The 26,059-nt window shown below is 41.2% G+C and overlaps 1 protein-coding gene across 2 annotated transcripts in view; it reads left to right on the top strand.

Moving 5' to 3' along the window:
- Positions 1-26,059, top strand: part of Utrn (utrophin) — a 508,932-nt gene that overhangs the window by 11,727 nt on the left and 471,146 nt on the right. The gene's annotated exons all lie outside the window — the stretch shown is intronic.

Genomic DNA, 26,059 nt, shown 5'->3' with positions numbered 1-26,059 from the left:
TTTTTTTTTAAAAATTATTTATTTAATTAGGTATATATGACAACAGAATGCATTTTGATTGGTTGTACACAATTGCAGTACAACTTTTCATTTCTCTGGTTGTACACGATGTAGCATCTCACCATAGTTGGAGTCATACATGTACTTAGGGTAATAATGTCCATGGAGCTCCACCATCTTTCCTACCCCCATGCCTCCTCTCCTCTCCACCCTCCCCTTTGCCCAATCAGAGTTTCCCAGTCACTCTTGACTGCACCACTACATTTAAGTTTCCTGTGTTCTTATTGCCGTCTGGTGCTTTTCTTGTATTATGTTAAAATCCTTCCCACTAAGAATTTAACCTCACAAGAGCAGAGACCCAGATCTCCCTGGTACCAAGCCCATTGCCTAGCTCAAGTAGGTGAATAATATATGTTTATTCAATAAAAATTGCTCCAGAGCTTGAAAATGTCAGAGATGGGATTAGATGGAGGTGATGTGATTTCAGAAACTCTGCCTTTGACCTCTGTGTAAGTACTCAGTCTTCTAATTTACAAGGCAGTTGATTCTGTTGATGTTGGTGGTTCTTTATGTTGTGTTTAATTATGTCCCTTGCAAATTTGTCCTGTATTAACTGTATCTAGACAGTCTTTCTGCCTTTTCCTTCATAGTTACCAAAGCTGGGCTGAGAGGCAGAGCTTCTCTAGGTCCCTGATTGGCATCATAGCGCTGCCAAGGGAGGGACAGTTGTAAGAGACAGAACTATTCCTTCTGGGTCTGTTGAGGTCTTCCTTGATTTTTTTTTTAAAGATGTTTATTTATTTCTTTAGTTGTAGTTTCACACAATAACTTTATTTATATGTGGTGCTGAGGATCGAACCCAGGGCCTCTCACGTGCTAGTCGAGCGCTCTACCACTGAGCCCCAGCCCCAGCCCTTCCTTGATTTTTGACATTGGTCTCTGTCATTCTCTGTTGAGAGGTGGCAGAGGGGAAAATACCAGAGAACAGGTAGTCCTTTGGTTGAAATAGAGAAACTGATAATCTCTTTCTGATGTGAATTCCCTTTTCTCTTTTCCTCTGACTGTTGCTTAAAGTTTTTAACTGGCTGGTAGAAAAGGTAGTGGATTTCAGATGCACTAACATTTGGCACAGGTTAAGCCCTGGTCTGATGCCCAGATAGGTAACTGTGGTATTGAAAGAGTTGATAGAGGAGTGTGGGAAGAAGAGAGGCCAGTGAAATCAAACAATTCTTTAATACAGACTGTTATACCTGGTTACATTTATAGCAAGCCTCGTGGAAGTATGCTGTGTTTACAATAAAGTAAAATCATCTAGTAAGATTCAGTGTGATGCAAATTATGTGGAAGATGACCTTTGTTGACCTTGCAGAGCTCTTTCTTTAGGAAAAGAGGGTGACTGAGTGGTATTTAGGGAGTCATTGGTCTACTTCTCTCTCTTAAGTTTAAAAAAGCATCTGTGAGGGTATTTTTCTAAATAGCTTAAGGGACTGTGAAAAATAGCTCATTTTTCCTCCTGAAGCTTTACTGGGCTGGAATTCCTGTGCTTTGAAGGCATGTCTTTGAGTAGGTTTGTTTTTTTCCACAAGCCCTAGGGATTTATGGTGATGGACAGGAACCCTGGTGGAAATTCAACCCTGGTGGAGGAGAGCAGCTATTCTTGTAATGCCTATAAAATTCTTGTCCATATTGTCACCACATTATGCTGAAGCAGTGCAGTCGTAAGAAAGTTTTCTGTATTAATGCGATTCTCATGACCTGTTACTCTGACAGTGAAAGCTGCAGAAACGATAGATCCATTCACAACCGGAAAATGTGAATTGCTTAGAATGATTCTAAGCAAAGGAAGTGCATTAATTATAGAGACAGAATGGAAAACTCAATTTTATTGAACCTCATGTGAACCCAGAAGTTTGCACTAGATGCTGATATGATGATTTTTTTTCTCGGAACAAGGGAACATACACGCTCATTTAACAGTTGTAAATATTAGTTAAAATTTAATCTAAAGCAATGGAGAAAGGGGACGCAGGTGGTTTCAGATGCATTGGCCAGATTTTTTTCCCCTTAAACTGTGTGTGGAGGAGAGGCATTTGATATTATTATCCTGTTTATCTTTTCGTATGCCTGAACTGCTTGATAAGACACTACACTCAATCCAACATTTATACTGTGAGTCAGTGTGAGTTTTTAATGTGTATTTTCTCTTGAGATGATGGCTTCTGGACCCAGGAATGGAAAACGGGTTTCTCTCCTTTCACTTTTGCTTGCTTTTTTTCTGGATTGACCTGTCATCTCCAGGAGGCAGATATACCTTCTGGCTTCCATGTATCTCTGTTCCTCAATTTGTGCCTTTGAATTAATTGCCAGATACCTAAAGTTTATTTGTGTCATGTGGGGCTTCTCTATCAGAAATGTGTTCACTTGTCCCAGTTAATAAAAATTGTTTGTATACGCTCATCTGGCAGCTGATGTTAAGGTATGGGGTGGTACAATTTTTCATCAGTTTTGGAAATTCGATTTCTTAAAAAAATAACCAATTCTATCATGGAAGTTGAGCTCAATGATACAAAAAGCACAAGAATAACAACTGATTGATCAATATTTTCAAATTTATGTTTTTTTTTTGTGTGTGTGTGGGGGCTGTCTGGCTGGCAATTATTATTTGTGTCAGGTTGATAATTTTAACAATTATGTAACAAAACATTTTTTTCAAAGAGTTGGGGAGGAAAAAAAACACATAATGACATTTCTGATATAGCAGAGAAGTCCATTAAAAAAATATGACTTTGTGTCTCTGAAGTGATACAGCTTTTATCTGTTTAGGTCTTCTGTAATTCCATGGAGTTGATATTTATAGGGGCTGAGGTTGTGGCTCAGTGGTAGAGTACTTGTCTCACATGTGTGAGGCCCTAGGTTCAATCCTCAGCACCACATAAAGATAAATAAAATAAAGGTATTGTGTTCATCTACAACACACACACACACACACACACACACATATATATATATACATATAATTTGTAAATTTCTTTTTTTTTTTTTTTTTTAAGATAGAGTGAGAGAGGAGAGAGAGAGAGAGAGAGAGAGAGAGAGAGAGAGAGAGAGAGAGAGAGAGAGAGAGAATTTTTAATATTTATTTTTTAGTTCTCGGCAGACACATCTTTGTTGGTATGTGGTGCTGAGGATCGAACCCGGGCCGCACGCATGCCAGGCGAGCGCGCTACCGCTTGAGCCACATCCCCAGCCCCATAATTTGTAAATTTCTTCATTTTTGTTTTCTAAATAAGATTTTGGTATATGGTATTACATGAAGAGGATTGTGGGGTGAAATACATATTGAGGTTGACTAGTTCTTTTGTTCCCATAGATGATGTGAGTGGCATTATCTAACATTAATTCCATAATTACATAGATTTATGCATATGTTTTTATTTTGAGTTTGTCATGTATGGAGTTCCTAACTCAAGCTGTATGTTGGAAGTGCCCTTCTGGATTCTGACTCACTTAGGTGGGATGGGGTCTTGGCATTAGGAGGTTTTTTGTTTGTTTGTTTTGGTACTGGGGATTGAACTCAGGGCATTCGACCACTGAGCCACATCCCCAGCCCTATTTTGTATTTTATTTAGAGACAGGGTCTCACTGAGTTGCTTAGCGCCTCGCTTTTGCTGAGGCTGGCTTTGAACTTGCAATCCTAGTGACCCAGCCTCCTGAGCCTCTGGGATTACAGGATTATAGGCCTGTGCCACTGTGCCCAGCTACATCAGAGTTTTAACAAGTCCCCTGGGTTATTCTCTCTAGCATTGTTAGTTTATACACAAGAAAGGGAGGTTTGACACTGAATCAAAGTAAAAGTGATCTGCATTTCAGAGGAGCAAGGAAAGTTATAGTCAAATGTTTATGATTTTTAAAAGAACTTGTAAATACTTTCCTTTAAACAATTTAAAAAGTTAATGGATGCTTTTTCTTGGTTCCAGTGTTTTGAAAGTTGTGGTTTATGCTGAGTGAAGGTAAAACCAAGGAAAGTGGGTCAGGAGATTGCAATGTGGGGCTGTTTCTTATTGTGGCCCATTGAACCAGAAGACCTCGGGAGAGTATTTCAGACTGGAGTGTTTCTTCATTGAGTTCCTCAGTTGCCACCTCAGTGTGTTAAGCCTCTACCTTCTGGGAGTCTAATGTCTCATCTTGGGTTCTTTTCCTAGGTAATACTTGAGTGTGGAGTTCTGATCAATTCATTGTAAAGCTTCTCATGTGCATTTCCTAAGACATGATTTGCGGGCTGGAGATGTGGCTCAAGCGGTAGTACACTTGCCTGGCATGCATGAGGCCCGGGTTCGATCCTCAGCACCACATACAAACAAAGATGTTGTGTCTGCTGAAAAAACTAAAAAATAAATAAAATTCTCTCTCTCTCTCTAAAAAAAAAAAAAAGAGACATCATTTGCAAAACATGTGTTTCTAACTTGTGGTAGGAAAAAAAATTCTCCCATTTACACTCTGTTCAAATTTTCTTATTTTAAGTTCAGAGAAAAGTACATTTGCCTCCCTGTTTTTAAAATTCTGGGTTATTTCTGGTAATTTTAATATAATTATGCTTCCTTTTGATATGAAATAATTTGTCTATCATTCTTTTAAAATAAGTGAATTTAAAAAGATGAATGATGATTTTTTAAAAATAAATATTTATTTTTTTAGTTGTGGTTGGACACAATACCTTTATTTTATTTATTTATTTGTTTATGTGGTGCTGAGGATATAACTCAGGGCATCACACGTGCCAGGTGAGTACTGTACCACTGAGCCACAACCCCAGCCCGAGTGATGATTTTTATGTTCAAGATGAACTAAGGAGTTAAGTGGCTCAGAGACCACCATGGCAAGTACCCTAGGGGTCCGGATGTCCTTTATGGTTAGTTAGCCAAACTGAGCTACACCAAACCAAACCAAACAACAAACCCCAAATCTCTTACAGATCTTGGGTTATTTGCAGGCACCTTGGGTCTGATTTCTTTGAAGGCACAGGAAGGGATTTTAATTTCTTCATTGATTCAACAACCTTCAGGGTAGTTTGAGGTACACAATTGCTTCTCTTTATGTCAATGTGTGGGAATGGAGATCACATTTTAGAATTTAATGGGATCTGTTCCTGAGGCAGATTTAAGATTGGGAATCTAAAAAGGAGCACCTGGTGGAACCCACTTGAGATGATGGTCTATGTTGGATCAAGGATTTTTGTGAGATGTTGGCCATCTTACAAGGTGGGGGTAAGTTTTAAAGAAAAAGGAGGAAGTTAACTAGTAAAATCTACACCTCAACACATACACTTACACGTGACCCATTTCTCAAAGTGGATTGTTACCAGTTTTGAAATTTTATATTGTCTTCTAAATTTTAGCATGCAATTATCAACTGGATTGGAGAATGTCTTTCTTTCTCTCTCTCTCTCTCTCTCTCTCTCTCTCTCTCTCTCTCTCTCTTTCTTTCTCTCCTTTCTTTCTCTCTCTCTTTCTCTCCTCTCTTTCTCTCTTCCTCCCTCCCTCCCTCCCTCCCTCTCTCTCTCTCTCTCTCTCTCTCTCTCTCTCTTTCTCTCTTTCTCTCTTTCTCTCTTTTTCTCTCTTTCTCTCTTTCTCTCTTTCTCTCTTCTCTCTTCTCTCTTTCTCTCTTTCTTTCTTTCTTTCTTTCTTTCTTTCTTTCTTTCTTTCTTTCTTTCTTTCTTTCTTTCTTTCTTTCTTTCTTTCTTTCTTTCTTTTCTTCTTCACTACTGGGGATTGAGCGCAGGGCCTTGTGTGTGGGAGGCCAGCACTCTGCCACTGAGCTATTTCGGAGCTATTTCCCCAGTCCCACCTGACTTTGAGTCTTATTTGATGTCAAAGTCTCCTGGTCTTACCCAAAGCCCAGCTTCTGGGGCACTTGTAAATAAAACTCTGTATGTGTTCTAGTTTACTGCTACCACATGAGATCCCTTTAAATGTTTAGACATACTATAGAATGTAGAAATGTTAACTTCTATGTTTTTAAATGTGGTATTGAGGGTCAGTTCCATAGCATGTGACATGTTAGACTCTTAATTATATGTAACTCCCATTATAAGACTAACTGTATAGAAGAATGAGTGGACTTGAATTATTTTTAACTTGCATGTGCATTTCAAGAGATGCTACCAGTTATGTTAGGAGGGTATCCGTATTTGGAGAGCACACATGTGTATACACTTTCTATCTGTCTCAGGGAAACCTTGTGCATTTGGGGCAGGAAAAGTGTTATTCTGGGGGCATCAGGACAGACAGCCCAGGGAGGAGAACTCAGTGTGCCGACTTTAGTTGTTTATTTTTTGGTACCAGATATTGAACCCAGGGGCTCTGTAACACTGAGCCACATCCCCAGCCCTTTTTATATTTTGAGACAGGGTCTCCCTGAGTTGTTTAGGTCCTCACTGAGAATTGCTGAGGCTGGTTTTGAACTGGCGATCCTCCTACCTCAGCCTCCCCAAGCTGCTGGGATTACAGGTATGCATCACCGTGCCCAGCACTGTGCCAACTTTAGATGAGACATTTAAGGCAGTCTAAATCCATCCTACCTTTCTAGCATCATTGCTCCTCACCCCCATCTCACATTTTGTCCTCCACACCACTGTTAAGAGGCCAGCAGGGTCATGTGAAGACCATTTGTGGTCATTCTCCTGCTTCTGCTTGTTTTGGTTTCTGTGCCTGGTTCTTCTTCTCCCTGCTCTGTGGTTTGGAGACCTTCATCCTTGGAACGTCAGCATAAATGCCACAAAGCTTTTTTCTCTCTGATCACTGTGCCAGTATTGATCTTTCCTTCTTGTTCACTCTTTATTTCTATTTTCGGCTCTTCTGACTTTTGGATATATGTGTGTTTTCCTCATTTGAATTTTTTGATGTCAGCATTTGGCTGAGTCTACACACACAGTAAGTGCTCAATAAAGGCTTACTGGGATCTTTTAATGGTTTTTCAAAATTAGATGAGTGTGCATACGTCTTATTAGTCCAGCCAATGGTTATTGCCCAGACACTGTTGCTAGATGCTGGGCGCAGAGGTGAGCAAGACACATTTCTCTTCCTGTTGAGCACTCTGGCGCAACAGACTGATAGAAATGGAAAGCAGATATTTTTGTGCAAAAATCAGTGCATTATATAAAAGGCAGTGAAAACATAGTAGTAAGGACAGCTCTTTCCTGTGGGAGTGAGGGTAGAGCAGAGTAGGAGAGGACCCTAAGGAGGGGAATTTGAGGTGGGTCTTGAAAAAGGCATAGGAGGCAGGCAGGTGACAGTGGGTGAGTGGAGAACATTATAGCTGATGGAAAAGGAACAGCGTGTTTTGAGTCAGTAGATGGTACTTGAACGTGGCTGGGGTAATGGGGGTGATGGGAGAGCTTAGAGTCAGATTTTGAAAGTTGTTTAGAGCAGACTAAGGGAGTCACTACAGGATTTGAAGTGGGTTAATGAGTGGCTCATGACTGTTTATCAGAAAGAAAACTTGGTGGCAGCATGAATGATTAATATAGAAGGCAGAGTTTTGGAGAGAGGCCTGGAGCAGGTAAAGCTGTGGTTAGAGTAAATGTTGAGGTTGGAGCTTTTGGGACTTGGGCAGAGTGGTCCAGGTGGAGGTGAAGTGAGGGAAGGGTTTGAAAGATGGATAGCAGTTAGTAACAGCATGTGTAAAGCCTCAGTGTAAACTTCATCTTTCTGGCACTTGTTTTATATCTTTCATTTAGGCATATCATTTTTCAAATCGTACTGTAGCTCAGATTTTCAAAACTAGTTAGGATCTCTTCCCTCCGATTCGATTTTCTTAACTTGATTACCTTCTGAACATTTTAGAGTTATTTCTGCTCCTTAGTCAACTACTCCTATTTTTCTCACATTACCTTTTGGTCAGTTATGAGTGAATTTAAATTGGATTAAGTTTTGAGAGTATTTTAGTTTTTTTTTCTATATACATAATGAAAGATAGGTTATACTTTAGGAAAAAATAGACTAAATAAAAGGAGAAAAAAAGGAAAGCGTGTTCATGTTTGGAAAGATAGCAAAGAAAGGTAATATTAATCTCGTTTTAAAGTGCACATAATAGTCTTTAACAGAAGAAAATCTATATGCAAAAAGAGACTGGAAAACTATTTTAGTGCAACTTTAATTGAAGAGTAGAGTGTTTAATGTGACGCTGTGAAGATAATGTCATTCTGTATTAGTAATTCCAGCTTCAACAGAGAGGATAGAGTAAATGCAAATTAAAAATAAATTAAGAGCAGATGTTGGAAAATACCTTTCATTTAGGGAATAATTAAGTGATGGAAAGGTCATTGGAGTTTAGTCAATAAAGCTGGGGTGCTCAGAAATCATAATGATTCCTCCAGCAGATGCTTTCCTCATTGTGGGGCTGTGCTGCAGAGGTTTTGGGAAGAGACTGCTATTGTCATGCTGTTTTTAAGTTTCATCTTTCCAATCCTTATAATCAACAATCTAAATTCTAGCATGTAAGCTGGTATTTCAGAAATGGTGGCTCCCTTTGCCTTTAAGAATAAACAAAGTTTCTTGGCTGAAAACTCTTGCAAGCACTGTTGTGTTGTGTATTGGTGATTCCTAGGATTTTAGTTTGGCAAAATGAACAGCATTGTGTCACCTCGATCCTACTGTGGGTGAGGTACTTGGATTTGGATAGGGTGAACATGACATGAGTTCCAACTGTCCAGTGTCTGCCACTTAAGGAGGACAGTTACAGAGGATTTTAAGAGGACAGAGGAAACAGGGAGGTTTACAGTTGTAAAAGTGAAGCAGCACAGGTTGCCGCTTGAGCTCATCGGAAGGGTATCTGGTACCCAGGAGCCTCAGGAAAGATATCTTAGAAGAATGGATTATGTGAACTGAGATCTGAAGAGTTAGTACGAGGTAGAGAAAGCTTGGACAGGTGGGGAGGGCTGAAGTAGAGGGAATCGATGGCAGATCGGAGATTTAAGGGTGAGAATTGGGGACTGGACCCAGGGACACTTTGTTGTAGTTTTTAAATAGGGCTCCATTGGATCCGCAGGGGCATTGACACTGGGCTGGCCCTCCAGAGGTTTTCCAGGTTGAGATGATGGTATTGAATCTTTGGACTCAGAGCTTGATCCGTAGGCCTTGGCTGGCCCTGGGAAAGACGTGAGATGAAGGTTTGGGTAACGTAGCTGTGCTAAGCTAGCTAGGGCTGCAGCCCTGGCCAGTAGCCAAGCAATGAAACATCGCCATGGGCCTGGAAGGCAGCTCTGTGGGACGAACCCCAAGATCCATTGCAGTCCTATTCCTCTGTCAGTTGTTATTATTATTATCTCTAGGAACAGGAATTCCACTAACTATACACACACACATGAGAGTGCATATCCAGTGTGTAAACACACCACCTGCCACACCATAAACCTTAACTACAGTATCAGGTCATACACTTACTATTTGGTTTTTGGCAACTGGAGATGCCCTCCTTTCTCTGGGCCTTCCAAAACCAGGAGCTTACGTGGGGTTTGGAAGGCCCTGCCACCCCTGAAAGGCTTTAAGCAGAAGGTTGATCTGATTGGATTTGCCTACAGAGTCGAGTTCTAGCTGTGTCACGGAGGATGGAGAGCACAGGTGTGGGTGCTTGGCTGTGGTCCCAGAGGGTCATTGGGTGGCCATCACGTCGAAGAATAGGAGGTATTAGAAGCCTAGACTATGGTGGTGGCAGTGTGGGAGGGGGAGAGGGGAGGCTTTGAACGCTTTAGGTAGGAGATAGGTGCCCCAATGGTGGTAACAGGTGTGGTGGAGAGGGAGATGCTTGGCTTTTGGATTTAGCACCTGGTAGGTGAAGACATTCCGTCAGGGTTTTGAGGGGGAAGGGAAGTAATTAGGGTACTAAATGAAACTCGAGAGAGAGTTCATGGTGCCTGAGAGATATTTAGGAGATACACACGTGTGACCCGCTCCCCACGTCATCTCACATGTATGAGATTGGGTTGGGCTGGGGTCAGTCTTTGAAAATTGGCAGCTGGAGTCTTGACTACTTTCCTCAGTAATCTGTGGGGCCCTTTTAAAGATGTTACTAAAATTTCGCCTAGAATTGTGTTGTGGGTTTTATTTCTCTCTGTATTTTCTGTGATTTTTGACTGACCCTACATTGAACTTCTGGAAGGGGGAACTTGAAAAGTAGTAGTTGATGACGGTGGAAGATGGCAGAAAGTGGTTTTTTTAATATTTTTAATATTTGATTTTTTAAATATTTTTGGCAGGTGTGGGTAGATGACCCATAGTTGTCCTTATTTAAATGCCAGGGCCATGGGAAGGTATCTGGTGGGTAATATTCTGGTTAACTTAATTGGGGGACTTGGGGAAGATGAGGAGAGTTATTAATAAATGCCTGCAGTATCTATCAAATTTTTTACGCTTGTCGCTCTGCACATTTTCTAGAAAAGTGTTCACATCTTTGTTTATATTCTCAAAAGAAAATCCATGAACCACTGGGAAGTTAAGGCTTAGGACAGGAAAAGTGGCCAGTTACCATGGCTGTGTCCTCGGGGTGCTTCTGTCTTTTCTGATGGGAATTGAATTGGCAGTCTGGCATTCTGAGTGAGTTCAGGGTCTCACATTATTGCTGTCGTGCAAAGCCTGGGTCCTACTTTGCTTCTGGTATCTCGGAGCCAATTTTGAGCAGAGGATCTGATTGCTAGGATTAGGGTGAGTACACAGAGTGTGAAGGACAAAATTTGTGATCATGTTTGACCCAGTTTTGCATATAATGAATTTTTATTTGTTGATGAAGCTTTCCCTTTTGTTGCTAAAAGTGGAAAATAATCAGACATAAATCACTAATTAACAGTCTGGTTCAGATTTTTTTTTTTTAATTAATGGAACCTAGACTTCATCAAGTTCAGGTGGAGTGGGTATCACAGTGCTTTATGTTTTCTGACAAACAAAGGAAGTTTCTTCATCAAAAAACGTGTGTCTGTGTGTCTTGACCACCTTTCACAGGCCATCTTTCTCCCACTCCCTTGTACTACCTGAGAGGGGGGCAGTGGCCCATAGCAGACCAGATCCCCCAGCTGAACTCTTCTTCCATCAACTTGCATTTCCAAACACACCTCCTTGTTGAGATGTCCCTCCCTGTTCCCATGGCTCTCTGTCATTTCCCAGTGATTTCAGCTCCTGGTTCATGGTCATCTCTAAAGGTCACTCTTGTTTCAGTGATGGCCATGTAGACATAGATGATCCCTCCACCTCTGCGTCCTCTTGGTTTCTTACATTTCTCTTTCTAGTCATCTCGTCTTCCACTCTGTGGTTATATCCCGCCATCACTGAAGATTGTGGCCTCTTCGTAATCCGTTTTAAGTGTCCCGCTTTCTGCCCATCATGTATATCTAGATCATTTCCTCTTGTAAATTCAGCAATCTCTGGCTCTGGGGTCTCCAATCCATCAATACTTCTTACTACCTGATGCTGTCCCTCATCCTCTGCTGTCTTTCCTCCCTGGGCCTGTTTACTGAGATACCCTTGTCAATCACTCCTTTGTACATACTTCCATTTCCTCTCCTTTCTTGCTTCCTCATAGATGCCTCCCTTGTTCAAATCTAATTCTCCATCTTCCCTCTGTGCGTGCCATTGCAGAGAAACGTGACCAAGGTGAAACACACAGTCCTAAATTCCTTGTCTCAGTGCAGTTCACGGTCTCAGGGGGGACCTGAGTGCCACATGGTGGTACCTCTCCCAACACCTTGGGTGATCTTACCCACTATCTCCTGTCTTTAGAAGCACTCACTGCCCATCAGGTCTCACAGCTGATGACATTGCCTGTTGTTCTAAGACAACTGAAGGAAACCCAAGAGGAATCCATATGCCCAACACCACATCTGTCTCTAATGCCTCATCAACCTGGACCCAAGGTCGAGGCCAGATAACCCCAGCTGTGTGTTCATGGTCTCCTTTGGACATTTCCTGGTGTCTTCTTCTTCCCCACCATTTCCTCAGTAGTGCATCCCTTCCATTTGCATGCAAACAAGTTTTAATTTTTCTTCTAACAAAATTTTGTTCTTGATCCTGTCTCTTCAGCTATTGTCCCCATGTCTCCACTTTCTTTTCTGAAGGAGTTCCTAAAACCAGGTGCGGTGGCACACGCCTGATAATCCCAGTGGTTCTTGAGGATGAGACATGAGGATTGTGAGTTCAAAGCCAGCCTCCCAAAAGCGAGGTGCTAAGCAACTCAGTGAGACCCTGTCCTACATAAAACACAAAATAGGGCTGGGGATGTGGCTCAGTGGTTGAGTGCCCTTGAGTTCAATCCTTGGAATCCCCCGCCCTCACCCCCAAAAAAGAGTTCCTCGAGAGTTCTCTACATCAACACTTGTGATTTCTCTCCTTTCATTCTCTCAGAACCACTCAAGTCAGGTGTAGCCCCCACCAGTCCACTAAAGCTGCTCTCATGGAAACCACTAGAGACCTCCGTATTGCATAACCCGGAGGTTGGTGGTTCTCAGTCCTCATCTTCCTTGATCTTGGTAGCAACTTCTTCATGATGCCCTTTCCTCCCTTGTCTTCTAGGAGGCTCCACATTCTCCCTCTTTCTCCCCTTTTCTTTTGGCTGACACTTCCTCTTAATGTTGGATTGGTTGGCTTGTTCAGGGCACAGTCCTTGGACCTCCTCTCTGTCACCCCTGACTTACTGTCATCCACCAGTCTCCCAGCTTTCAGTACATCTGAAAGCAGGACTTACATTGCTCTCTCTGGCCCAGACCTCTAGCCCTGGACTGCAGGCTTGTTTTTCCAGCTGCCCACTAGACATTTCTATATGTATATTCAAGTCTTGTAAGTGTGAGCTCCTAACTTCTCCTTAACCCAAGTTGATCCCGCTGTCTTCCCTGTCTCTTACAAAGGCAACCCGATTCTTTCAATTGCTCAGGCTTCAAATTTTGGAATCATCCCTGTGGTCCTTTCTTTCTGTTATACCTGAATCCATCTCGTGAACAAGCCTCCCTGTTTCTGTTTTCCAAATACTGTTTCTATAGAATCTAATCATGTTTGACCATCTCCTCTGCTATCACCCTGGCTAAGACCAGTGTCTGTCACTCTTGCTTCTTGCCTGGATTTCTTCAACAGCCTCTACGCGTCTACCTGTTTCCACCCTTGGCCCATGCTATCATCTTGACGTGTCCCCTAAATGTCATATGTTGGAAACTTAAACCCCAAATTCATGTGTTAATGGTATTTTGAGGTGGAATCTTTGAGAGGCATTTTGGTCATGAGCATTATGCCCTCATGAATGGATGAATCCATTTATTGACTAATGAGTTATCTAGGGAGTGGCTTTGTTATAGTGAGCTTGCTTTGTTAAAGTGAGTTCTCCTTGGCAGACTCACTAGGTCTTATGAAGTGATGCTCCTGTGCCATGTTAAAAAGCACTGAGAAAGTTCTCACTAGATGCTGAGCAGATGCCAGTACCATGTTCTTGTACTTCTGATCTCCAGAACTGGGAACTAAATAAACCCCTTTTCCTCCCATAAATAACCCACTCTCAAGTAATCTGTTATAACAACAGGAAAGAGACTGAGGGCACCCACTAACACTAGTTTTAACCCAGATATGAAGATATCCCTAAAAGCAGTTTTAGATCATTCCAACCCAGATATCAAGATATCTCTAAAAGCAGTTTTAGATCATTCCAACCTAGGCTTACAACCTCAGTGACTCCCTGTTGGACATGTTATAAAAGCTAAAAACCCTTTCAGTCATCTGCAGAGCCCTGATGACCCTGCTGAGCTCCATCTCCTGTAGTCCTTTGTGCTCTTGTATACCCTAGGCATCTCCAAGTTCATTGTTTTGCCTGAGTGCTCTTCCTGCAGATAACCATCCATATGGTCAACTCCCTCCTCTGGAGATCTGCTTGGTTACTTGGTTATAACAGCAAGCTCTCCTTTCTTTAGCACCTCCACCTACCTTACCCTCTTTCTTTTTTCCTGTATCCCTTTCTCTCGAACACACTCTCTCATCAACTTATTGCATGTTCTGATGGTCTTTTCCCACCAGAATGTAAGTTGCACAATGTCAGATGTTTTGAACCACTGGCATCTAGAACAGTACCTGGCCCAGTGTGTGCTCAGTAAATATATGTTGAATGGGTAAACAGATTGCAGTTTGATTGCCTTCAACAGGTATATAATCCCCGAGACAAACATCAGCTTAGTCTTATTGTATCTTTGTTGTACTGGCAGGTTTGCTCCATGCCAGCCTTTGATGGTGTTTCCCAAATGCCGATAGTGGGGTTTCTTGATGTTATTTTCAATAGTCAGACATGAATTGAGAACACTGAGGCCAGTGTAATGTGGATGTATGTCATTGTGTGTACGTATGCCAGCTGCCTTTCCTTTTACAAAATTGTCCTTTATTCTGTGATTCTGTGAAGTTTTTTTTTTTTAAATTGGGCATAAAAATATCCCATTTAATGAAATGAGGATGATGGTTTTTCTATGAGATAAATTCGGGCTGAGGAAGCATTTGTTGGACAACTGTGTTCTTCAAAAAGGGCCCCATGTAGGGTCTTAAAGGTAAAGATTCATGTCCTGTGAATCTTGAAGGTAAAGCTTCCCTTTTTCATGTGATTTTTGTTTTTTTGCCTTGGAAGTCTTTCTGCAAATTCTAGGATAGAGGCCCATTTTAGACTCATATATTGCTTAAAGGCAGGGTGTGCCTTTTATTCAGTTGGGTACAGGGGTGGTGAGGGTAGCTGCAGTCTAACTGCACTCCTGGGGGTCATGCTTGGATTTTGGAAATAATTAACAATCAGTACTTCAGTTTTTAAATTCTAGAAAACCTGGGTGCACTGTTAAAAAGAAAGAGCTTATCTTGGTTTCAGACAGGAGCTAGGGTCTAGTTTTGGCTCTATAAATAACCAGTTGTATGACCTTGAATAAGTCAATGAATCTCTGCCCAAGTAATTGATTTGTTTATTAGGTAAGGAGTGTGGACTAGTTGACTTCAAACTGAGAACCAACTTGTTAAGTGTGAAAGTTGTACTTGGAAAGCATTTGTTCCAGTGACTTCTGCCTCATCGTTGTAATTTCTGTTTTGTCTGCACTGATCTTGTGACCTTCCCAAATATTCTGCACACTGGATTCTTACTAGTGATATTGCAGTTGGGATTATAGAAGGGATTATATGATGGCATTTGGGATAAACATTTATCTCTAAATTGGCTTAGGTATTGAGTATAGCATATTATTTTACATGCTATTTGAAAAGACGAGTAAGAAGAATCCTATAGGATTTAAAAAATTTTAGCACTCTCTTGGAAATACTGTAGGGAGTGGATATTCTATAGCAATATCAGATGGCATGGTTTTGGATTTTATCATGGTGACCTGCTGGCTGTATGAACTTGGGTAAATTGCTCAGCTGTCTTTGTCTCAGTTTTCTTATCAATAAAATAGCGACACTAATAACACCTACTTTCTATATTATAAAAAATTTATGAATTAATATATGTGTTTGATATATAAAAGCACTTAATAAATGTTAGCTATTACAACTATACCAATGCTTATTATGTGAGTGTACTTCTTTCCAGTTTTTTTAAAAAAATCATGTAAAAATAGTTTTAATCATATTACACAAGCAGGTGTTTTTTAAAATATATTTGGAATTTTGCTTGTTTTTTTTTTTTTTTTTTTGCTTTTTAATAAGCTGATCTTCTAGGAAAAAAACCTAAGCTTTTTCAGGTTGTTTATAGATTTTTGGATGCTGTAGTTAATTCAAATGTGGGATTTTTAAAGTTTTTTCTTCTGTGTTATTTATTTGACATACTTTTCTGGTAGGATTTTTGAAAATATAACCTTGCAGGATACCACATCTCTTTTTCTTTCCTTTTTCTTTTCTTTTTTTCATTTGCTAAGGTTTGGTGCAACATTTTTTTGGCTAGGATCACTATGGTTGGCTCACACCACCTCTTCCCCTGCCAAATATAATTTACAAGCTGTTTATTTGGATCCTTTGCAAATGTATTAGTTAAAGAAAGGTTAAAATGTTATGGTAAAGAAACCTCAAAATACAATGGAGTGGCTCAAATAAGATCAAAATTTATCTTTCACCTTATAGTGCAGAGTTGGTGGATGTGGGATTGGTAAGTGGCTCTCTGCTCCATATGGTCTCTCAGGGAACTCAGTTCCTTCTTGTTATTCTGTGACTCTCCAGGGTTGCCTCTGTGGTTCAGGCTCACCCCTCAACTCTATATCCAAGCTGAAGTCCAAGGAAAGGAGAAGGAGAAGAAATAAAAAATAAGCAAATTCCTTTTTGAAGGATGCCACTCAGGTTGCCTTCATGATGGCTTTTCATATCCCAGTGTCTGCAGTTTAGTCACGTGGCCTTATCTAGCTGTGGGGGAGGTTGAGAAACGTGCTTTGTGGTAAGACAACCACGTGTCAAGTTAAAACTATGGGGGCTGAAGGAGGAGGAGGGCTGGATTTCTCATAGTAAAACAGAAGTGAAGAGTGGACAACAGCAAATACACTTAATACACACTTATATAACGACTCGGTGGACTGAGTTTGAGTGTTGAGTCTCAGAGGCCTGACTTGAGTACCAGACATGGTGGAGAGCAGAGCAGACCCCTGGGCCCAGCTGCAACTTTTCCTTTTGTCTTCCCATGCTAGCCCCATTCTGCATCAAAAAGGGCTTTGCACCCAGATTACCTGTTCAAACGTCCATGGTCTCCTCTCCTAACCCACTTGCAAATTGGTGTGTGTGTTCATTACGTGAAGGGCTCCTTTGAGCAGGTTATGGGAATCCTGGGCCTCTGGACCATGCTTTAGAAGGAGCTGCATGGCTCTGGATGTGATGTCGCCAGGCTCTGTGTTCTCTCATAAGGAGGCCCTCTGAAATGCAGGGTTTAAGGCAAGGCCCTTTTATCTGGATGTAAGGGTGGTCCTATAAGGAGAAACATTACATTGATTTAGTTCTTAAATTTGTCACTTTTCTCATGCTTTCACTTCATTAGCATTCACGTTTATCATTTATCATACTCACATTGTCTGTTTAATCTACTCAGAGTGAAATATCTTTGAAATGCAATGAAGTGTCATTTTACTGGATGGTTAGGGTGGGGAGGGAACTGGGAAGGAGGCTGGAGAATATTCACTTATTTAGCTTAATGTTTGCAACGGCTTACAAAAAACAAAAACTCCAAACCTTCAAGTGGCCCTTGTGATTCAATGGCAGTTTGCCCAGACCAGAGGGAGCCAGTGTTGGGAATGAAAACTAGATTCACTTTGAAAATCTAGAAATAAAAAGTGACTAAACAAGTCATAAAAAGGTGCTCGATGGCTCTGGTCCTCAGGGAGCAGTGAAGCCCAGTGGTGGGGCTGGTTTCCTCTCCCTGCTCATCCACGTAGCCCACCTCCCCTCATGTGACCGGCCAGTCTGGACCCTGAATCTAACCCATCCCACGGCTGAGCAACGGTTGCTCAGTTCTTGATAACTTGGGGATGGAATTTTCGATATAGTTGAAAGTCTAGCACATTAAAGTGTACTTGGTTGACTGGCAAGCCACCACCTCTTTCACCTTGGGATCATGATACAGACTCTCAGTCCCTTACCCCAAACCAAACCCCTGGAACCAGAGCTGGTAGGGGTGGTGTACTTGTAGCAGAACACTTGCCTAGCACGGCCCTAGGTTCAATCCCAAACACTGCTAATAACAAACAACAAGAAAAATATCTTGGAACTAGATACATTTTAGAATTTATGATTTTTCAGTTTTTCCATTTCAGAAAGTTTATGGTCTGTATAGCATGTCTTATTAATGTTTCCCTGGGGAGTTGGGGGGCAGCACCCTACCATTAAATAAACTAATATTTCTATGATATACTGTATGAAAATTTACACTAAGCAGGACACAAATGAAGTTGTAAATAACCTCAGGTAAGTTCAGGTCGTGTTTTGCTGCCAAATGGGTTGAGGGAAAAAAATTATGGTTTAGAGAGCTTTGTAGATCTGGTGCCATGGATAAGGGATTGTACTCCTGTAATGGTGACATTTTTTCAGTGTCACTGTACATATATTAAATTGGGAGTGCTTACAACAGACCTAGGAGAAAAAATATTTGGTCATGCTTACTATTAGTTTCTTTTTCTTTTATTTTTTGGATACTGAGAATTGAAGCCAGGGCCTCTTGAGGGTCTCCTCTACCACTGTTCTGCATCCCCTTTTAAATTTTGAGATAGACTCTTGCTAAATTGCCGAGGCCAGCCTTGAATTTGTAATTCTGCAATCCTCCTGCCTCAGCCTCCTGAGAGAGGCTGGATTACAGATGTGTATGCACCCACCACACCCCCTACTGGGCTACTCCCCCGCCCCCTTTATTCAATAGATAAGGAAACTGAGTTTCAGCGAGGCCAAATGACTTGCCCAGCCTTGAGAGTAGGTGCTCGTGTGCAAACAGAGGCCAAGATCCCACATCTGGGCACCATGTTATAAAAAGTTACTAATTCGGTTGTTTGAAACCTGGTAACACAAACCTGCTTTGTGGAATCCTGTTTCTCATTTCGTGGTAGGTGAATGACCACAGGGCAGCCGTGAAAGGGCACTGGGTGTGAGCCCCCCATTATGACATTGTTTTCTGAGAAGACACTGGTCTGGAAGCAGCAGCCGTGACCTGCCTGGGGCTTGTCCCTTTCCTGAAGCTCTCTGGCTGCTCCTGGAAGGGATGGAGGTCAGGATGTTGTTCCAGGACCCATGGCAGAGTGGGCAGCCTTGGGGTGAAATGTAGGGAGGAGGGGAAAGTCCGGGTGCTTGGTGTGAACAGAGAGGGCAGGGAAGGGAGAGATTGTGACACTAGCTGGGGGCAGTTTCTGGCTCCAAATTCTTGTTTCTGTTCTCATGTGACCATGGCTATTAATCAGTTGCCGCTTGGCAGTGTTTGGCCTTTGTGAATATTAGGCGGAGGCAGCCTCTCTGGGTGGTCATTGGGGCAAGCCATCCCCTCTGGAGAGACACAGTTTAGTGGACTGGTGTCCTCTTGTCTGTGCCCCTGTGTGGACTGGACAGCAGCCACATTGCCACATTGGCTGGGGGCCTCTATCCAGTGGCTCTGCTTTGGGCAGCATGGCATTACATGGCATTAAGAGGAATCTGCCTGACAGGCACTTCACACGTGTAGGAGTCCATAGGGTTGTCTGCTGGTGATCTGGTGGGGGAGCTGTTGCTGCCATTTGACACATGAAAACGCTGTGGCACTGTGAGCTGCTGAGGGTTGTCTCAGGCGGTGGTGGCCCAAGGCTCCGTTGCTCTTCCAGTGGGACTGTTCCCTGTGCATCCTGTCCACTGAGATGGAGGAACCAGGGTTTCAGGGTATGTTTTCTCCAAGTATTTCATTCTTCACTATGTTCTCATCTTTTATGATGACGTTAAAAATGGATAGACTGAGGTTCTAGCTGTAAAAAAAAAAAAAAAAAAAAAAGGTGGGGGGTAGTGGGAGGAAGTATTCCCACGAGGGGCCAGGTGCTTACCCTGCATGCCTGAAGTCCTGGGTTCTATCTCCAGCACAGATTGCAAAAGGAAAGAAAAAAAAAAAAAAGAGAGAGAGAGAGACCAATACTGGTTCCTATTTGGACACTGTTAATACTTGATGGTTCTCACTGACCCCATAGCTTTTATTCACACAGTAGGTATCACAGTGGGACCAGTGAGTACTGTGTGAAGTATGAAGTACCGCACATTAAAAGGAAATTAGAAAGTCAGGGTAAATGTCTGTTTAGCAATCACTTTGTTAGGATCCTCATTTACATTACATTCATTTAAAATTAAACATAATCTGTTAAACTTTTACTTCGTGTAATATATGGGTCCAGGAATCTTTGCCAAAGTCAATGTTTTTTACAGGAAGTATCTGGATATACATTAACTTTAAAAATTGTAACCAGTTAGTTACACCATAAAAGCCAGCAATCTGTGAACTAATTGAATGCTTGCTAAATCCGGAGCACATGAGGAAAATTAATTTTAGGTGAAGAAAAATTACCTAAAAAGTAGAGTGAGGCAGAGAGCTAAGGGTATGTGGTCCGCTTGTTCAAATATTTTGTTTACTCCTTAAGTAAGATATGGGGAAGATATAATTGTTTCTGTTTCATAGATAAGGATATGCTGATTAATTAGTCAGGTCTTTTGTGGGTTTTTTTTTTTTTTTGTTTTTGTTTTTGGTACCGGGGATTGAACCCAGGAGCACTCAATCACTGAACCACATCCCCAGCCCTTTTTATTTTTTATTTTGAGACAGGGTCAAACTAAGTTGCTTAGGGCCTTGCTAAGTGATTGAGGTCTTTGGTTTTTATAATGTTTTAGAAGATGTACAACCCTCTGTAGTCCCAGTTCTTATTAAAGGTTACACAAGAAATAAGATTTTGAAGGGAAAAAACCCAACAACAACAAAAATTAAAATGCAGAGAAGCAAAGAAATGAGGGGATTAGTAAAAAAAAAAAAAACAAAAAAAAAACGCTAAGAGGAGAGTGCCTAAATTCTGCCTGCTTTATGTAAGGTACCCTATCCCCTTGTTAAGCTTCGAATGCAAATTTGTCTCATTATGTCCATTTGTGCAGAACATAAATCAATGAGGAAATAGTAACAAGGTTGACATTGTCTGCAAATATTCAAAAATACAGTTGCTAAAGTGGACAGGTTGTTTCCCGCCTTGGGAAAACCTCTGAAGTGGGATAAAGAAGGAGGGAGAAACCCACGTCTTCAGCTGTGAGAGAGAGAGATCGAGAACTTTCATTTGAGAACTTTCTTGAGAGAGAGAGAGAGAGAGAGAGAGAGAGAGAGAGAGAGAGAGAGAAAGTAAGTTAGTTCTCCAGTGACTTGCCTTCACCCAGGAGCAAATTTAAACTTTCTATTCTGGTGTCCTGGTAAATTACCAAATTGCTGTAATAAGATGCTAGGAGCTACTCTGACCTTCCCATAGATTTGTTTTTCAAAGTCGTTCTCCGAGTTTCCTGTGCAGGAACCCTTTGTGCTGGATCATCCTCTTGGTGCTTCTCACAGAGTTGTGGGTGAACTGCTCTCACAGTCTGTAAATCTTAACTTTCCTTCTGGGCTTTGTCTGTCCTCCTTTCCTGTCCTGGAAATAGCTTCCAGATGGGATTGTTTTCTTTTGACAAACCTCAAGTCTCTATGTTTTACAGTTTTTTGACCTATTATCTCTTTCCTGAGTTTCAATTTTGGCATAGGTACTCTGCTTTTAGGCTTTTTTTTTTTTTTTTTTTTTTTAATACCCTGTAAAATATACTGGAAATTCTTGGCAACCATTATGAACCTATATAGTAATACTCTTCACAATGAAGTGCTGTGGGTTCTCTATGAATTCCATTTTTTTTTAAGGAAAAATTTTCCTTCAATGTGTTTTTCCTTTCTTAACTCTTTTATTTAGGGGAGACCAAGAAATGAAGTCTTGCTCTCTTTATTGATTTTTAATATATTGTCTATAGAAAAAAAATCAAGAAAAAGACAAAACTTGTGTAAAAAACTTTTGAATTATTATTATTATTATTATTATTATTATTATTATTATTATTCTAGGAATTGAACCCAGGGACACTTTACGGCTGAGATACATCCCAAACCCTTTCTAATAAAGTTTTTAAGACAGGGTCTTGCTAAGTTGCTGAGGCTGGCCTTGAACTTGAGATCCTCCTGCCTCAGACTTCTGAGTCATTGGGATTACAGGTGTGTGCTACCATGCTCTGCTTGACTAACATTGTGAGAGGCTACTGTTCTGTTGTTGTCATTATTATTATTGTTATTTCCTTTCTTCATTCCTGCCCTCTCTTCCCCTCTGCCTCATTTGGTCTGACTTCCTGCAGGTTGTCGATGGGGACAGAGGGGACATCTCCCAGTCAACCTACTAGGTCTGGTCAAATGGAATTGGACCCATGTTTCAGGTCATTGGTTTTTCACCTTTGTGAATGTTATAAATAAGTATAATTATAAATAGTCATTAATGATCAAAACTATTATATCAATTGTAATTAGTTTATTTTATAGTGATTATGAATTAATAAGTTATAGGTTGGTTGGATTGTGCCTGATGCTCAGCCATACGCCATTTGGTATTTTAGTGAGCTTTCTGGGTGTAGGAAGTATGGGAACCACAGAGCCTGAGGAGGCTGGGGAGAGGTGTATTCTGTAGTGAAGGACAGTTTCTCCCAGGTGGCAGTACAAAGGAAACCGCAAAGATATTAACCCCATGAGTTGTTTCCCTGCCTTTTTCCAGTTCTGATGAGCTATTAGTGTTCAGGTGGGTGAAGAACTAGCGTGTGCCTCATTTTATACTGGAGCAGGATGGGGGACCGGTGCGCAGAGGTGCTGGTGGAAACACTCAAACCAGTTGACTGTGCGGCAGAGGCTGGAAGGGCACAGCTGTTTGGAATCAGCAGATCTTTTTAATCATCTTTATCTCATCCTATTAAACATGTTTGCACATGTTTTAATATTTGTGTAATTTTAACCTGAATGACCAGGTGTCTAAGAAGTATTACAGTAGTAAGAAGAGTAGCTGTTAGTTTTTGTGTGCTTTCTATGCCAATTATTACTATATTGATTTATACACCCACATACATATGTGGGTATATGTTTATATGTGTATACATATATACAAGCACATATACAGGTATATTCGTACATATTTTACAAACATTATCAATTCCTTCAGTTCTCACCACAGTCAGTGAAAGAGGTGATTTTGTTACCTTCATGTTGTAGTTCAGTCAGGAAACAAAGGCACAGAGTGGTTAAATAACTTGCTCAGCATAGCACAGGACATGGAGTGACAGATCTTGAATTTAAACCCAAGTAGCTCTGCCACACCCTTCATTACTGCCTGTAGTACTTCTCAGTGCTTAGTCTCTGAGCAAATAGCAATGGTAGTAAATAAGTCAAAAGTTATGGAAAAATCTAAGCAACTACACAGTTTTTGGACCTGGTCTCCATTGCTTGCCGGTCATGGATGTGTGGAATTTGGCTCTTTCTGCTAATTAAACACAGATTTCAGTTGTCTGGGTGTCTGTGTGATGAAACGATGGTGCCCACTCTCTGCAGAATATGCTGATGCATCAACCGTCTCCATCTGTGAACTCAGCGAATTCCCCCACACCTGTGAGCCACCTTGCTCAGCTGCCCTGCAGGCGACTTGAGGGCTGGATGGTTATTTCCACCATCACACTCGCTCTGGTGACCCTTCGCCAAGGGCTTCTGTGTTTCCTCAGCTGGGTTTGGAAATCAAAGTAATTTTGATATAGAGAAACACTTCCCACATGGGGTCCCATTCAGTGAGGCTGACTTGGTGGGCCACGTGCAGAAGTAAAGTTAGATTTCCTGTGCTTTTTGGGTCACTGCTTTGAGCAGTCCTTGGCACACAGGGACTCCATACACACTGTGAGGGTTAATAGACAGAATGCCTGAAGACCTGAGGAGGCATGCAGGGAGTGTTGATTTTGGTCTTGTAGAAGGCAGGCCCTGTGGAAATATGGAGAGTGGCATGTTATTTGCTCATCTAGAAGCTCGGGGTGTGATTCCTGCAAGTAAGCAGGAATACCTTAGGGATTCTTAAGTGTGGTAATTTAATTGATTATGCTTCCTCCAGTAGACTCTTCAGTTGTCATGAGTGCTAGGTAAATTGTGGATTGAATAATATACATATTATGTGTAAATAGTCTAGCATCATTTAGCCCGATTCCTCTTACCCAAATTGATTGTTAAAATTGCCAGAAGTGTGTCATTTGAACAGTCAGAACAGTGTTCCCTCCCTCACATTCGCAGTGGGATGGAGAAGGGTGGGGACATAGCTTTGCGGTAATCTGTTTTGAATTTTAGGGGATATTAAATATTCTTGGATCAGAACCCATTCAGCACAGCATTAGTTTTTATTTTGCTTTAAAGTTTGAAGTCACTTAGTAGTCATTTTTTAAAGCTTTTTCAGACATTAAGTTTTAAAGAAAGTAAAGAACACCTTATTAATTTTTGTTCTGTCACTTGCCATCTTTTTGTGATACATTAAACATATATTGCAATGTGTGCAAAATATTTTTTTTTTACAAGCTTCCATGATTTCTAGTGACTTAAGCTTGCCATATATGAGCTTAGAGGTAATTTGGGCAGTAGCTTGCGATTTTATGTATATGCCAAACCTGACCTTATTAGCTGGAAAAGTTTCTATCTTCCTTACGTAGCCAGAGACAATTTCACTGGGTTTTGTAGGGGGTTGGGGGTGTTAATAGGCAGGCATGAAATTCTTTCTGGCTTAAAAGAGATGTTGAAATCTCATATCTGTTTATGAGTGTATTATTGTCAGGAACATACATGTTCCCTTTCAGCCAACACGGGCAATGATTTTTGTTTTCAGACATTGTAAATGGACCTTTCTATGGGCCAGGAGGTGCCCACAGAGAGCTGAGCATTGGGTGATAAAAGCCTCTACTTTGGGTGTTTTTATTTTTCTTTATTAATATTCTCAATACAGTTATAGGTATTTTAAAAATTTAGTATATCTAGATGAACTTTGAATTTCTCAATTTGTTTTAACACATTTTCAGAGATCAAAGTTATTTAACATTTTAATAAAGTTCTAATGCCATTTAGGATCTTCAGTACGGAAAGTGTATTTGCATTGAAGCCTCATAACAGCGCTGTAATTTGGTTGTATTGAGTTACTAATAGTGAAGCTTCACATTTGAAAATAGAGGAAAAGGAAAGTAATTGGATGCTGTAACTGTAAACTTGTGCTATATGTGAAGTCACTGAAATCATCCTGTAAATTGAGGTCAAATTTCAGATTGAACTTAATCATGAAAAGAATAATTGCAACTAATCTTATTACTGTATAAAGTTTGGTTTTGACCATTAAATATCCATGAAGACATCTTTTGGCATTTGAGACCATGAGACCCATGTCCTGCCTGCACACTGCCACCATCTGAAACCCAAGGCCAGGCTGGTGGAAATGAGACCATTTTTGGAGTCTTCCTGAATCTAAATTGAAGAGAGCAGAACTTGTAGTTAAAATATTAGAGCAAGTCATGCTCACCACGGCTTGCCATGTGCTTTTAGTGTAATTATGATAAAAGATCAAAAGAATAAGCTCCTGAGGCCAAAGGGACGTGGCCATTGGTGGATACTTCAGTTTGGGTGTGGTCTGAGTATCTCCCAAGATCCACTGTGGTGGGAGACCTGGAGCCCAGGGTGGTGGTGTTGGGAGTGGGACCTAGTGGGAAGTCCTTAGGTTGTTGTGGGTATGCTCTACCTATCTTGAATTCTTGAGAAAGGGTTGTTATAAAGGAGCAAGCCTGGCTCCCTGCATCTTGTCTGCTCAGGTTTCAAGGTGTAACCCCTGGCCTGCTCCTGCATGCCCCCATCCCCATCATTGTTATCCATGACATGGGTGATACATCTAAGGGGCAGCCCTCACAGGAGATCCTGCGTTATGCTATTTGGACTTTGAACCTCCCAAACTGTAAGCTCAGTGATCCTCTTTTATTTCATAAGTAGCTTGTCTCTGGTCACCTGTTATAGTGATAAAAAGCAAACAGAAAAGATGATGGTGGAGTGGGACCAATAGGAGGACCCAGGTTAGCTCATGGTGATGGGTTCCTGCATCATCAGTGCTCACTGAGATCAGGTATTGGAAATGTAGAAGAAATTTTGAAACAGACCGAAATTAAGGGCTCCCCCTAAAATTGAGAACAACTTCCTCATGCTGAGAGTAAAGACTGATAAGTAGTCCCCTGGCCTGCCAGGCACCAAGAAAGTTGAAAATGAAGGTCACCACCTGTCTACCATCTAGCATAAGCTAGCTAAATCTGCATGCATATATTTCCTGCCTTTTGTCTCTTTTCTTTTAAAAGCTATCCTTGCCCTCAGAGCCTTCAAAGATGGAAGTTTTGAAATTAAGAGTTTCTTCTATCGTCCTTCAAAACTGACTTTGAATACAACCCGTTTTCCTACCAAAATGACTCTGAATATTTCTGGAGCAGTGAACTAGATAGCTCGGTGTGCCTACTCCCCGCTCCCCCGAATG

The sequence above is a fragment of the Ictidomys tridecemlineatus genome, chromosome 8 (assembly GCF_052094955.1).
Source record: "Ictidomys tridecemlineatus isolate mIctTri1 chromosome 8, mIctTri1.hap1, whole genome shotgun sequence".
Taxonomy (NCBI): Eukaryota; Metazoa; Chordata; class Mammalia; order Rodentia; family Sciuridae; genus Ictidomys; species Ictidomys tridecemlineatus.
Note: the sequence above shows the minus strand (reverse complement) of the source record. Positions and strands in the feature narration are given on the sequence as shown.